Here is a 12,515-nt window from a genome sequence, read left to right as displayed (position 1 = left end):
GAGGTGGATTGATTCAGTGACTGGGGTAATCGGGATGGGTGTGTCGGAGGCAATGAGATTGGCACAGGATAGAGCAGGGTTTAGGGCTGTTATACATAGGGTCGCTATGAGTTGCAAATGACTCGACGGCACATAACAACAACAACCTGACAGCAGATTTTCCAAGTGCAATTTGCTTTTCATTTCCTGACTTCTAGTGTCAAGAGTGTTGATTGTGCCGTTTAGCAAGCTGTAATTGTTAATCTCAATCTCTGCTCCATCTATCATGGTGCTACCAATTGGCCCAGCAAGCATTTCAAGTCCTCCTCAGTTTCAGCAGACAAGGTTGTGTCATCACCATAATGTAGGTTGTTGATGAGTCTATCTCCAATTCTTATGCCACATTGTTCCTCATAAAGCCCAGCTTTCTGAATGATCTGTTCTGCATATAGATTGAAAAAGTATGGAGAGGAGTGGTTGTGTTGTTGTTGTTGTTAAGTGCTGTCAAGTCGTAGGCGGCTCATAGCAACCCTATGAACATAAGTCCTCAACACTTGTGTGACTTTCATCTTTTCTCCAGGTTAGTAGGGTTTCTGAAGGCAGGCTGTTATGGAAGTGGATGCCACTCCTGCTTCCAGGCTTGTTTTAATTGGGATCTCCACCAAATACTGTCTGCCATGGGTAACCATTAACACATTTGACACATCAGTGTCACAGTGTTTAGTTAGCTTCACAGCAACCACAAGTTACTTCTGTACAGCAAGTGGACACTCTAGGGCTATGGAGAGCAATAGCATCATATAAAATAAAAAAAGATTTCATCTATTTTGGAAAGTCACCCTTGCATCCTAGTTCTTAAATGTTTTCGAGCATACTTTTTCTTCATTTCTATGTATAACCTATCCTATAACAGCACATTTATTTGTAATTGCTTATTAACTAGCACTCCTTTATGAGCTTGGAAAGAGTCAGCAATATCTTTTTGCTCCTTGTATATTCACCACCTAGAACAATATAGACACTACTGGATACAAACCATTGGTTGATGAAAGTGAAGTGTTTGTGAACTGTCAGAGCTCAGCTAAGTTTATGGTCTTCAGGACACCTGGTCCAATATTCTTTCCACTCTTCCTAACAGCCTTCATTAAGAGGAAATAGCTTTCACTTAATGTCTGAAAAATATCTATCTTAAAACTTGATACAGATATAGAACTACTTCTTAACAAATTGTCTATAATAAGATTAAATACTTTGCTGGTTAGAGTGATTTTCTGTTTCATTTATTTGTGATAATTTCCTTGGGATGAAACACAAGAGTTTCCTTGGACAAGAGGAATGAATATTTAATATGCAAATATACAAAGAAATGCTTATAGTTTGTGAATTAATATATACAGGATCTTTAGTAAAAGATATACTCACTTTTAAAATGAGAAATTGAGAATCAGTGTTTGAGTCACTTAAAATATTATTGCTGTAATTTATAAATGCAAATATCAAATTAGATTTATTACTACATTCTAATTTTTACCTCACTTGCTTATTTGATGGGTCTTATTCATATAATGTCCTGTGCTACTACTGAGCCATTGTTAAAGGTTTACATTATTTAAATCTCTTGTCTCTAGAGATTGCATAAGCACTGATACTAATTTAATATATTTAAACTTTTTGCTGGCTCTGTTGTTTAACAACTAAAGTACATTAAGGCAAGATTACTCTTTCCAATGAACTTGGGAAGATTCTAGCCATAAGTGTAAAACCTCCTAAAAACAAAACAAAACAAAAAACAAATCTGAAACTGTAAGTCTGTTACAGTTAGACTATCCTTATTAGACTTATTAACATCAACTACTCATTAAAGCAGATGCAAAAGACTTCCAAATGTGAAGGGTGTATGGGTGGAAATTAAATGAAAGGATAATTTCTATAATGCTTCAAATAAGAATGCTGCTGTGAAGTGAAATACTAACTTACTGTCTCTTGTTTGCTACCTGACATTGACTTAATGTAAATCCATTAATAATTCACTGTATAATCAATTTATGTATGTAATAAATTCACTATTCAGCAATTAAGAAAAAAATAAATAATAAATTAAAAATCTTAAAGATATACCCTAAAATACAATACTACCAGTGATAGTGTAATATTAATATGCATACAAGGAAGAACAGCTAATATAGCTATTGTTCAGATTTACACACCAACTAACAATACCAAATTTGAAGAATGACAGTATTTTAACTAACTTCTGCAGTTTGAAATTTATCACACATGTAATAAAGATGCCTTGATAAGTACTGCTGTTTGGAATGTTTGGGAAACAAAGCAGGATATTCAATGATATTGAGTCTGGATTCAACTCCTCCACAGCTGACCCTCTAGCAGGTTTTCAGGAGATCACCCAATGCGACCCCAAAATGTATGTTATTGTTAGGTGCCATTGAGTTAAGTATGACTCTTAGTGACCCTATGAACAAATGATCTGAATCCTGCTTTATCCTGCACCATCCTCACGCTTCCTGACACACAAGGACCTATTGAAGCAGTCACCATGTCAGTCCACCTGGTTGAGGGTCTTCTTCGCCAATCCTCCACCCTTTCCAACATCATATCCTTCTCCAAGGAATAGCATCTTCTAGCAATATGCCTGAAGTATGTGAGGCAAAGCCTCATCATTCTTACCTCCAATGAGCAGACTACACCCTCTCCAAGACATATCTGTTCATTCTCTTGGCTATCCATGAGATGTTCAGTGCTTCTCTCCAACATCACAGTTTAAAGACATCAATTCTTTTCCTGCCATCCTTATTCACTGTCCAGCTCTCAGATGCACAGTAAATAATTAGAAAGACTATAGTCTGAATCAGATGTACCTTAGTCCTCAAACTGACTTCATCAGTCCTCTATAATTTGGAGAGGTCCCTAACTGCACATTTTCCCAGTGTAATGCATCCTGATTTCCTGAGTGCTCATACCAAAGGTGTTAATTGTGGATCCAAGCAAGATAAAACTGTTGACAGTTTCAATCTCTTCTCCATCCATCATGATGCTGCCAATCTGTCCAGTGGTAAGAATCTTTGGGTTTTTTAACATTGAGATGCAATCCATACTGAAGGCTGCATTCCTTAATCTTCTACATGAAGGGCTTCATGTTCTCCTCACTTTCAAAAAGCAGGGTTGTATAATGCAAATTATTGATGGGTCTCCCTCCAATACTGATGCCATGCTCCTCCTCATAGAGGCCAGCTTCTCAGATAATTTGTTCAACATACAGATCCAAAAAGGGATAAGCAGCTGAAAAATGGCTTTAATCGGAAAAATGGGTGTTAGAACCAATATTAGAGATTGTATGATAGAATTTTTCAAGTCTCATGGCATGTTCATTACAAAAATAACTTCCAACAACGTAAATGGTGACTATAGTTGGAGAGCTCAACAGATGAAATGCAAAGAAACAAAATTAATAGAGAAGCCCTGATGTATTTACACAATAGAATACTATGTATGCTGCACTGAAAAACAAGGAACTCATGAAATATTACACAAAATGGGTGACCCTAGAGGACATTATGCTCAATGCAATATCTCAGTCACAAATATTGCATAGGACCACTGTTGTAAAACGGGACTGACATTGGGGTTAAGAAGAGACTGAGAAAAAGGGGATAAATAATGTATACTGCATTGAAACCAATGAGGGAGAGAACTGTTTTAAAAGAATATATAATTTGATATTCTTTTCATGACAGGAGTCCAGAATGAAGGCTGCATAATGGAGTGGACTTGGGGGGAGGTATTTTATAACAATGAAAGAATTTTTCTTTTACTTTTCAAGAAGAAGAGCGAATTAGGGGGAGGGGTAGACATGGAGAAAATTGCAACCATGAATGAACGGAAATCCAAAGCCTCTGTAAACTTTCATAAAAATTAATTTAAAAAAATGAAAAGGAAATATAAAAAACAAAGAAACCATCTTTACTTATAGTTCCTCTGTCTTCTAAGTTAGCATTATGTTAAAGTCATCAGCATTTAAAAAAAATTTACCTGTGATTCATTAAAATTCTTGTAAGTACCTCCTCATGCTTAATTTTCCTACATTCATGGTTCTCACATTCCATGTTCCAATCACTAGTGTCTGCTTATTTATTGTTCCTCTTTCCTTGTATTTCCATACTTTAAAGCTCTACCTCAGTTGTCCTTTCTTTGAGTCTACGTGTGTTCTGTTGTACAGAGTTGACCTTCTAGAGAGTTTTCAGAAGCTGTAAATTGCTAAGAGGAAATTGCTAATCCTTCTCCTCAACAGGCAGCTATTGGAAACAGCCTAGATGGCCAACCACAAACAAATGGACTAAGAAGTTGTAGAACATTGATACAATAGAATATTATGCAGCATGAGGGAGCAATGATTTTGTAAATTACTACAGCTTCAGTTTGCTCAGCTCCACGGTCAACACTCTTGGCACCAGCAGTCAGGAAATCAAAAAACATATTGCGATGGGAAAGCCTGCTGTTAGGGACCTCTCTAAAGTACTCAAGAGCAACGGTGTCTCTCTGGAGACTAAGGTGCGCCTGATCTTTGCAATTGCTTGTTATGCATCAGAGAGTTGGACAGTGACTAGAGAGGAAAGAAGGAGAATTGATGCCTTTGAGCTGTGGTGCTGGAGAAGAGTTTTGAATGTACCATGGACTGTCAAGAAAACAAACAGATTCATCCTGGAGAGGATTAAACCAAGTAACTCCTTGAAAATCTACAACCTTCCTGGCCTTTAGATAATGGAGCAGCTGCAGGGTTCTGAAACTTCTTTTCTCCCCTCCTTTAAAATTTAAACATTTTTCAGAGCCCCTTCTCTGGGGCTCCTCTCTAAAAAGGAAGAGGGAAAAAAATGGGAAAGGGGTGAAGATTGAGCTCTTGGATGTAAGCCAACTTTCTCTAGAGTCCACTAAGTCTTCAGTGGATAACCTATTGCTCCCAACGCTTGGTGGAGATACTTTCATTTTGGGGAAAGGAGGAGACTCTTAGAATTCTGCTCCAAGACTGTCCTAGGGCCTAGCCACATCTGTCTCAGTTATTTTTCTTTTCTTTCGATCCAAACCCTAGAGAACTGAGTTTATTATTAACATGGCTTTAAGAAAAAAGACAAATGCATTACAATCACCAGGAACTAAAATATCTTATAGGAGTTTGCTGTTGGTAACTGGTCAAAATCAGTAGTGCTACTTTTAATTGATAATGGAGAAACTCTTTACATCCTTGAAATCAAGTTTAATCTTACATGTTGTTGCAGTCTCAAATGGAACAGCTACATTGGCAGAGCTGTAAATATGTCCCTTTGAAATCACAACAGGCCTCTATAGAGTGTCCCTGTAGTAAAATCCTCCCTCTGGCTGATGAAAGTAGTTGCTATAGTAACAGTAAAGTTAACAACAGCAAGTGGAAGAAAATTGATTTCCATCCTCAGCACAAAACCTAACTCTTTTACTCTTTCACAAAATAATACCAACAGGAGAAGAGGAAAAATAATGGAAAAGTCTGAATGGTGGATACTAGGATTCAGATACAACTTCTTACTTGATCTACTAATCTATCTTTCCAGATCAATCATCATCTGACCCTTTTCTGAAAACAAATTTTTTTCTTTTTCATTAAATCCACCCCTTGCTGTTAAGTCTTTGCACCGGACATAAGGCCAAGGCCTCCAGGAAAAGACAAGAGCAAGAGAGAAAGCTTAAAGCAGGTTATTAAGGGAGCTCCCGGGTAAGGTTCCTTGGTCTCAAAATGGAGAGCAAGGAAGTCACCCTTAAGAAGTTTTGGGGAGGGTTTTTATAATAGGATCTTTAGGGAGGGAAAGGAGGAACATTCCATTGTGGTTTAGCCAGGTAGGCAGGAGTTTTACTCCCTTTGTTGACATGTCCTATTTTTTAATCCTTTTTTCTCCCCCTTGGCCTTGGTCTGGGACTGACACCCCAGCCTCTTTAGTGAGAAGAAGAGTGAAGTATCTTTATTCTAGCTACTTCCTGCTGAACAGGGGTGAAGATCTGGGGCTCAGAGGCTGGATTGGGTTGGGCCAGGATTAGTAGCTAGGGGAGAATATGGATGTCATAGCATCTGGTTTACCATTAAGTTGATAATTTTTTTTTATCTTGTGAAGAATTTTAAAATGCAGAGAGCGATTAGTAACAATATGAAGAGCTACATAGGGTTTGGGATCTGATTGAGGCAACAAGTAGTGGGGCCCACCATTTGAGAGGTACAGGAGGTCTGCTCAGTGAGGGGAGAATGTTTGACTTGGGAAGGGTGGTGCTAATGGAGATTATCTATGACCTTGTGGGAGTAGTTAGAATGACTGTGTCAGGTCTGTCTTAGCGTGGTTGAAGAGATTTGGGTGCATGCCATCTGATGAGGAGGGTTCTCCAGGGGCAACTCTAGCTATCTGGTCTACACTTGAAAGGGTCTGGGTATGTCATGGTCTGCGTGTTCCCAGAGTAATTGTCTAAGAAGGGAGAGATAAGAAAGGTATGTTGCTGGAAAGGGGTTCAGTGGGTAGGTTATGGTTGAGTAGGAACGCTCAGCTGTACATTAGCTCAAAGGGGCTTAGAAAGGATGATGAATGAGGTGTTGTGCAGATGCTGCTTTCTACATTCTGTTTATGAAAACTACAGCATAGGCTGCATAATGGCAGCCTTCTTCAGAGGTCGTAAAGGAGCTGCTATCAACAAATAGAGTATGGTCTGGATTAGGGATAGGTTGGTCAGATAGGGAGGGCAGCTATGGTCATAATACGTCAAGGTGTTTACTGGAAGTTGGGTGGCAGGTTGAGGGAGAGTGATTGAGAGAGACTAGCATTAGGGTTCTTAAGAAAAAGTAGATGGAGCTCCTGGGGAAAAGTAAAGATAGGAAGTGGTGGGAAAGCAGGTCTTGAAGTGTATGGCTAGAGAAGACTTGCACATGACTTCTCAGGGTGAGTTTAAGTGCTTCTTTAGTGAGGAGAACTGCTGCTGCTAGGGGCTGTAAGCAGAGTTGCCATCCCTGGGTGGTGACATTGAGCTGCTTAGAGAAGTATGAAGTGGGGGGTGCAGGTGGATCCAAGGGGCTAAGCCAAGACACCAACAGAAATACCCTGTTTTTCATCAGTGTATAAAAGGAAAGGTTTAGATGGATTTGGCAATGAGAGGGATGGGGCCTGTAAGAGGAGATACTGGAGCTTGAGGAAAGCCTTTTTTTAACTATCTGGGGTGAATCTAGGGGTCCTTGTGGGGTGGCTTTTGCCACATCATAAAGGGGTTTTGCTGGTAAGGGAAAGATGGGAATCTAGTGCCTAAGGAAATCTCTAAAGAAAAGAGAGGATTTGATCAGCAGTTTGGGGTGACTGGAGGCTTTCAATGACTTGAAGCCACTTGACTATTAAACTTTTAGTGGTGGGGGTCAATTGAAAACCAAGACATGACTGGGAGAGAGATAGTTGGGCCTTGGAGGGGGATACACTATATCCATTGGAGCCCAGGAGGTTAAGAATTTGAGCAGTGTGAGTCTGTGAAAGTTGATATGAGGGGCTACACACACACACACACACACACAGACACACACACAAATCATCAACATATGGCGAGAGAACACCAGGGGATAAGAAGCTTATTGGAAAGTAGGTGAGTAATAATGGGTTTTAAACCTCTGCAGTGTTGTGCAGAGATAGGGTATTGGGGTCTAGCAGGAAAAGAGGAGGGATCTTTCAGGGTAACAAGAACAGATTGGTGATGAGAGGCTACAGATAGAGTGGAAAGATCCCATAAGACAGGGTTGACAGTGTCTAGAGATAGAGGTAGTGTAGAAAGAGGCTCAGAGGGGAGGATCTTTAAAAGGGATAGAACTAAAGCCCGGTCAGGCAGACTAGGTGTGTTTGACTCTCAGTGAAACACAGCTCCAAGTTTATATAGGAGGTCTCTATCTAGCAACGGAGTTGGGAATGTAGGGATAATTAGAAAGGAATGTATGAGTACTCGTTTGTTGAAGGTAATGGGGAGGAATTGAATGGTAAAAGGCTTAGAAGGGAGACTATAAATCCCCATTACTGAAACCTGGGAAGGGAAACCGTGACACAAGAAGTAGGGGAGCACTGAGAACGTAGCCCTCATGTCAACCCCAAGGGAAACTAAACTAGCTTGCGTGCTATATGAAGTATTACCCTGGTCTCAGCAACGGTTATGGGGATTGTTGAGCCTGGGCATCTTCAATCTGCAGCAGACAGGACTAAGAGGTTTGGCCAGGATGGAGACCAGGTTTGTGGAGGAGCTACCCTATCACAGATAGGCACCAAAGGGCAATCACCCTTCCAGTGGCCCAATATCTCACAGATAGGGCAAGCCCGTGTTGGAGGGCAAGAGTTAGGGCAGCAGTTAACACAATGACCTTCTTTGCCACACCTGAAGCATGCACCAGGAGGTAACTGGCTCATTGAACAAGGAGGTGTTTTTTGACCCTTTAATGCTACTGGATGCAAGGTAGCTATCAGGGCTTGGGCCTGTAGATTCACTTTCTGATGGGCACAAGTCGTCATATCATCCTTTGCCTGTTCGTCTCAGGCATGAAAAGCATTAAAGGTCATGTTTACCAGGTCTTGAATGGGTGTTTGGGAGCCATCCTCAGGCTTTTTTAGTTTCTTTTTGATATTAGGCGATGATGGACCAATAAGATGAGTAGCTAGGATGGTGGCCCCTTCTGGAAAAGTAGGTATACTGGATCAGGGCTTTGGTGAGACAGTTAAGGAAAGAGGCTTGATTCTCATCTTTAGCTTGGGTAATTTCTCTGAGCTTATAAAAATTGACTGCTTTATGGGAAATGGCATGTAGGCCAGCTAATATACATTGAATCATATGATCACGTCTGGCTCAACTGTCTCTTCCTCCTGCTGTATTAATTTGATATGTCCAATTTGGCTCTTGCTGGGGTATAGCTTGGGAACCAACTGTCATGGAGCCATCTGTTAAATGCACTTGATCTGTGTGCTGCTGAGCCACAGTGGGAACATGCTCTTTTTCATCTGGTGTCAGAGTAGAGGACAGTACAACAAAAAGGTCATGCCAGGTCTGGATCAGGCACCTAAACTCTTTGATATAGGTTGTCAGGTCTTTGGAAAGTGAGCCTAAACATTTTTTTATTTGGGAAAGATTAGTTAAGGAGAAAGATGCATGTATGAGAATGGGACTCTCAACACCTACAACTTCCCAAAGAGGACAGAGGAGAGACTCAATCTGGTAGAACCAGGTGTGGCCAGCAACCAGAGATGTGAGGGTAGTCGTTGAGTCTGGTCTAGTTGGAGCAGAAAGAGCAGCAGGTTTTGGGAGGGACAGTGAGGCTAAGAGAGGAACTCTACAGGGTCTGAGAAGGCTGAGTCACTTGGAGAGGATGCAGATGAGTCCTGGGAGGGTGAAAGGGAAGGGGATGATTTGGTATCAGAAGATTTAAGCAATAAAGGGGTTTGGACTAAGAGAATCTGCACAGGTTGGCAGGATTTTCAGAGAGAGGGACGGGAGTGTAAGTAAAAGAAAGCTTGGACATATGGGATCTCTATGCACTTCTGAGTTCCATTGGCAGAAATTGTCAAGATCTCAAAGGGTGTTGAAATAAAAAGTTTCATTTTTCAGGCCATTGAAAATTGTCATCTGGCTGGTATAGTGGCCATCCTTGGTTACAATACAAGATTAGTCTCTTGGGGTGAAGGTCCTCAACCAGGCCTAGGTTTGAGAGATTCAAGAGGAGGCAGCTGAAGGGACTGTCCCTTGGGGGCCTAAATATTTGGCTACCCATGGTATCCAGGTCCGAGGATGAGGGCAGCTGAGATTTCAGAGTGTCCTCTGAAAGCCAGAAGCCTCAGGTTCAGGAAAAGGCTAAAGATGGTGTGGGCGTCCCCTATCGCGATCAATAGCCAGGAAGAAGTGCCTGGCGTTTGAGTGGGCTCCTGATTCAGATCTGCGATTTGGGGGTATGAGCAGACAGGAGTCCAGTATGGACAGACCTGAATCCCAAGGGAGTTCACAATGCCTGCATAGGCCTCTCTGAGGGAGAGAGAGAAATAAGGAGTCTGAGAGTGGAGAGGAAGAATGAGGGGAGAAGGCAGAAGAACAATAGGGGCAGAGAGTTTTTGATGAGAGGAGGTGCCAGATAACTCTAAACAAGGACTCTTCCACAACAGAGGTGTCAGTGAACAGGAAGAATGAGGAGTTCAGGGAATGTGGACAGACACTACTGATGACTGGACATAAATACAAAATGGATGGAAATAGACAACAGAGGGTCTGTCCCCTCAGTCCATGCAGGTGTCCTTCTGGCCATTCCCCTCAGGGATAAAAGTGTGTTTTAGCAATAAGCATTCCCATATCAAACCCAGGCCCAGCTGGGGTCTCTAGAGGATCCCACAAATCACCACTAAGCCATATGACAACACAATAGAACCACACGTCAGGACCTAATCAACTCCATGGCTTCAGAGTAGCATCAGCTGTGGAGCCTCTTCAAAAGCACTCAAAACATTAAGTCAGCCAACATATAGAACAGAAGAGGAGAGAAACAGGATGTTACATTACCATTTGATGTCTTGACACTGTACAAGATGGTTGGTTAAAAAGAGAGAGGGGTGGCACCACGCTCAGCCCAAAAGAGTGTGTTAAGTACAACATGCCTCAAATCCTCTCCATGGTTTTGGCACCAGACACCAAGGACTCAAGGAAGGGATGAGAGCAAGAGAGAAACCTTAAAGCAACTTTATTAAGGGAACTCCTGAGCAAGGTTCCTTGGTCTCCAAATGAAGAACAAAAAAGTTGCCATTAGGAAGTTTTTGGTAGAGTTTTTATAATAGAGTCTTTAGGGTACATTTCATTGTGGTTTAGCCAGGTTCATTGTCATTCTGTGGCGAGGCTGTTCACTTCCTTTGTTGACGTGTCTTATTCTTTGAATCCTTCATTCTTCCCCTTGACTTTGGCTGGGCCTGAAACTTACTACAACTCTTCCTTCTCTGTGAGTTCTTCTAATAATGGATTCACAGCTGTGAAAACCAGAACCACATTATTCCCAATAACCATCCAGTATCCTATCCAGCCACAGTTCAAATTTAAATTTAGGCAAATTCAGCTGAATCCTTGCCTTTAAACTTACCATCCCCTCCAAAATCAGGTGTTTGGTTTCTTTTTTAATTTCTTACTTAAATAAGTTTCATAGTTTATTTCATGGTGAGGTAACTTTCTCGAGTTCCAGATTCATAATGACTCTTGACAGAGGAGGAAAGCATTGGAAATCTATACCACAGCAATTACAAAAAGTCAAGAAAAGTTGTTTTATTTAGCACACTGTGTAAAAAGGAAAAATAAACAAAAAAAGCCCAAGACAATAAAAAGGAAAGATATGGAAATCAGGAAACTGCAAGCAGCACTGTTCCTCCAAAGATATTTAATGAATATTTTTATATAGAGAGTCAGATGAAAAGTTGGATAAGGTCTGTCTTTCAATTAATGTGCTAAAAGTAAGTGCTCATACATAATGTTTACAATTTTTTTTTATATGTGATGACACCAGTCTTATAAATATAGAGGATGTTCCTGGGCAAAGGAAGGAAAGGAAACACATGGTGCATATTTCAGAAGATTTCTGCAGTTAATTCAACATATGGAAGAGAGACAGTTAGGTGTTCTCTAGGAGACTTGTGTGTGGCTATAAGGTAAATGAACAGGCCCTGGTCAGCTTGTTCCTTTGTTCTAAGGTGGCATCTATGGTGGTATTGATGGGGTGGTATTAACAAGTTCAGAATTCTCTAAATATATATCAGTTATAAAACTGTAGTTATATAGTTATAAAACTCAAGTCAGTTTTCTCCAGCCTGCAAAACTAGTTACTTTGTTTTAGAATTCTTTGTTTCCTCTCTTTAGTCATGTAAAATAGTTTAAACTATATATTTACCAGGAGAGGAAGTGCATCTTTCCTAGACTAGCATTTGCTTCTTTGAAGCTGTTTTTCCCCAATCATATGTAAATTAAATCTTAATCTGCATGTTTACCAGGAAGAGAAATGTGCCTTTCCTGGATTAGTTGTACTTATATATAAAATGTATAAATTCTGTAACTTTACTAACAAAAATGTATTCTTAAGTAAATTAGTGTCTAACCCTAGTATAAAAACCCAATGACCACTCTCAGATGGGGAGGTGGTTGTTGAGAGGGTCTCACTTCTTTCTTCCAGAACTGTAATAAAGTCCTTATGTATATTGCAATCTGTCTATATTACTGGCAATTGACTATGGAAAGAACCCCTTGCATTTAGTCACAGAACTAAACACGATCAAGCCTCAAGTTTCAATACTTAAGAATGCTATGGGAAAATATTGAATGATCCAGCAAGTATTAAAAGAAGAAAGAAGGACTATACAGTCACTGTACCAAAAAGAATTGGCTGACAGAATAATTTTAAGAATCAACATATGATCAAGAGGCAACAGTGATGGAGGAGGAAGTTCAGGCTGCTTTGAAGGATTTGGCAAAAAATAAAG

Source organism: Elephantulus edwardii, unplaced genomic scaffold (genome assembly GCF_000299155.1).
Source record: "Elephantulus edwardii isolate Elephantulus edwardi_28Jun2011 unplaced genomic scaffold, EleEdw1.0 scaffold00111, whole genome shotgun sequence".
Taxonomy (NCBI): Eukaryota; Metazoa; Chordata; class Mammalia; order Macroscelidea; family Macroscelididae; genus Elephantulus; species Elephantulus edwardii.
The sequence above is the reverse complement of the archived record's forward strand: the minus strand, read 5'-3'. Positions refer to the sequence as shown.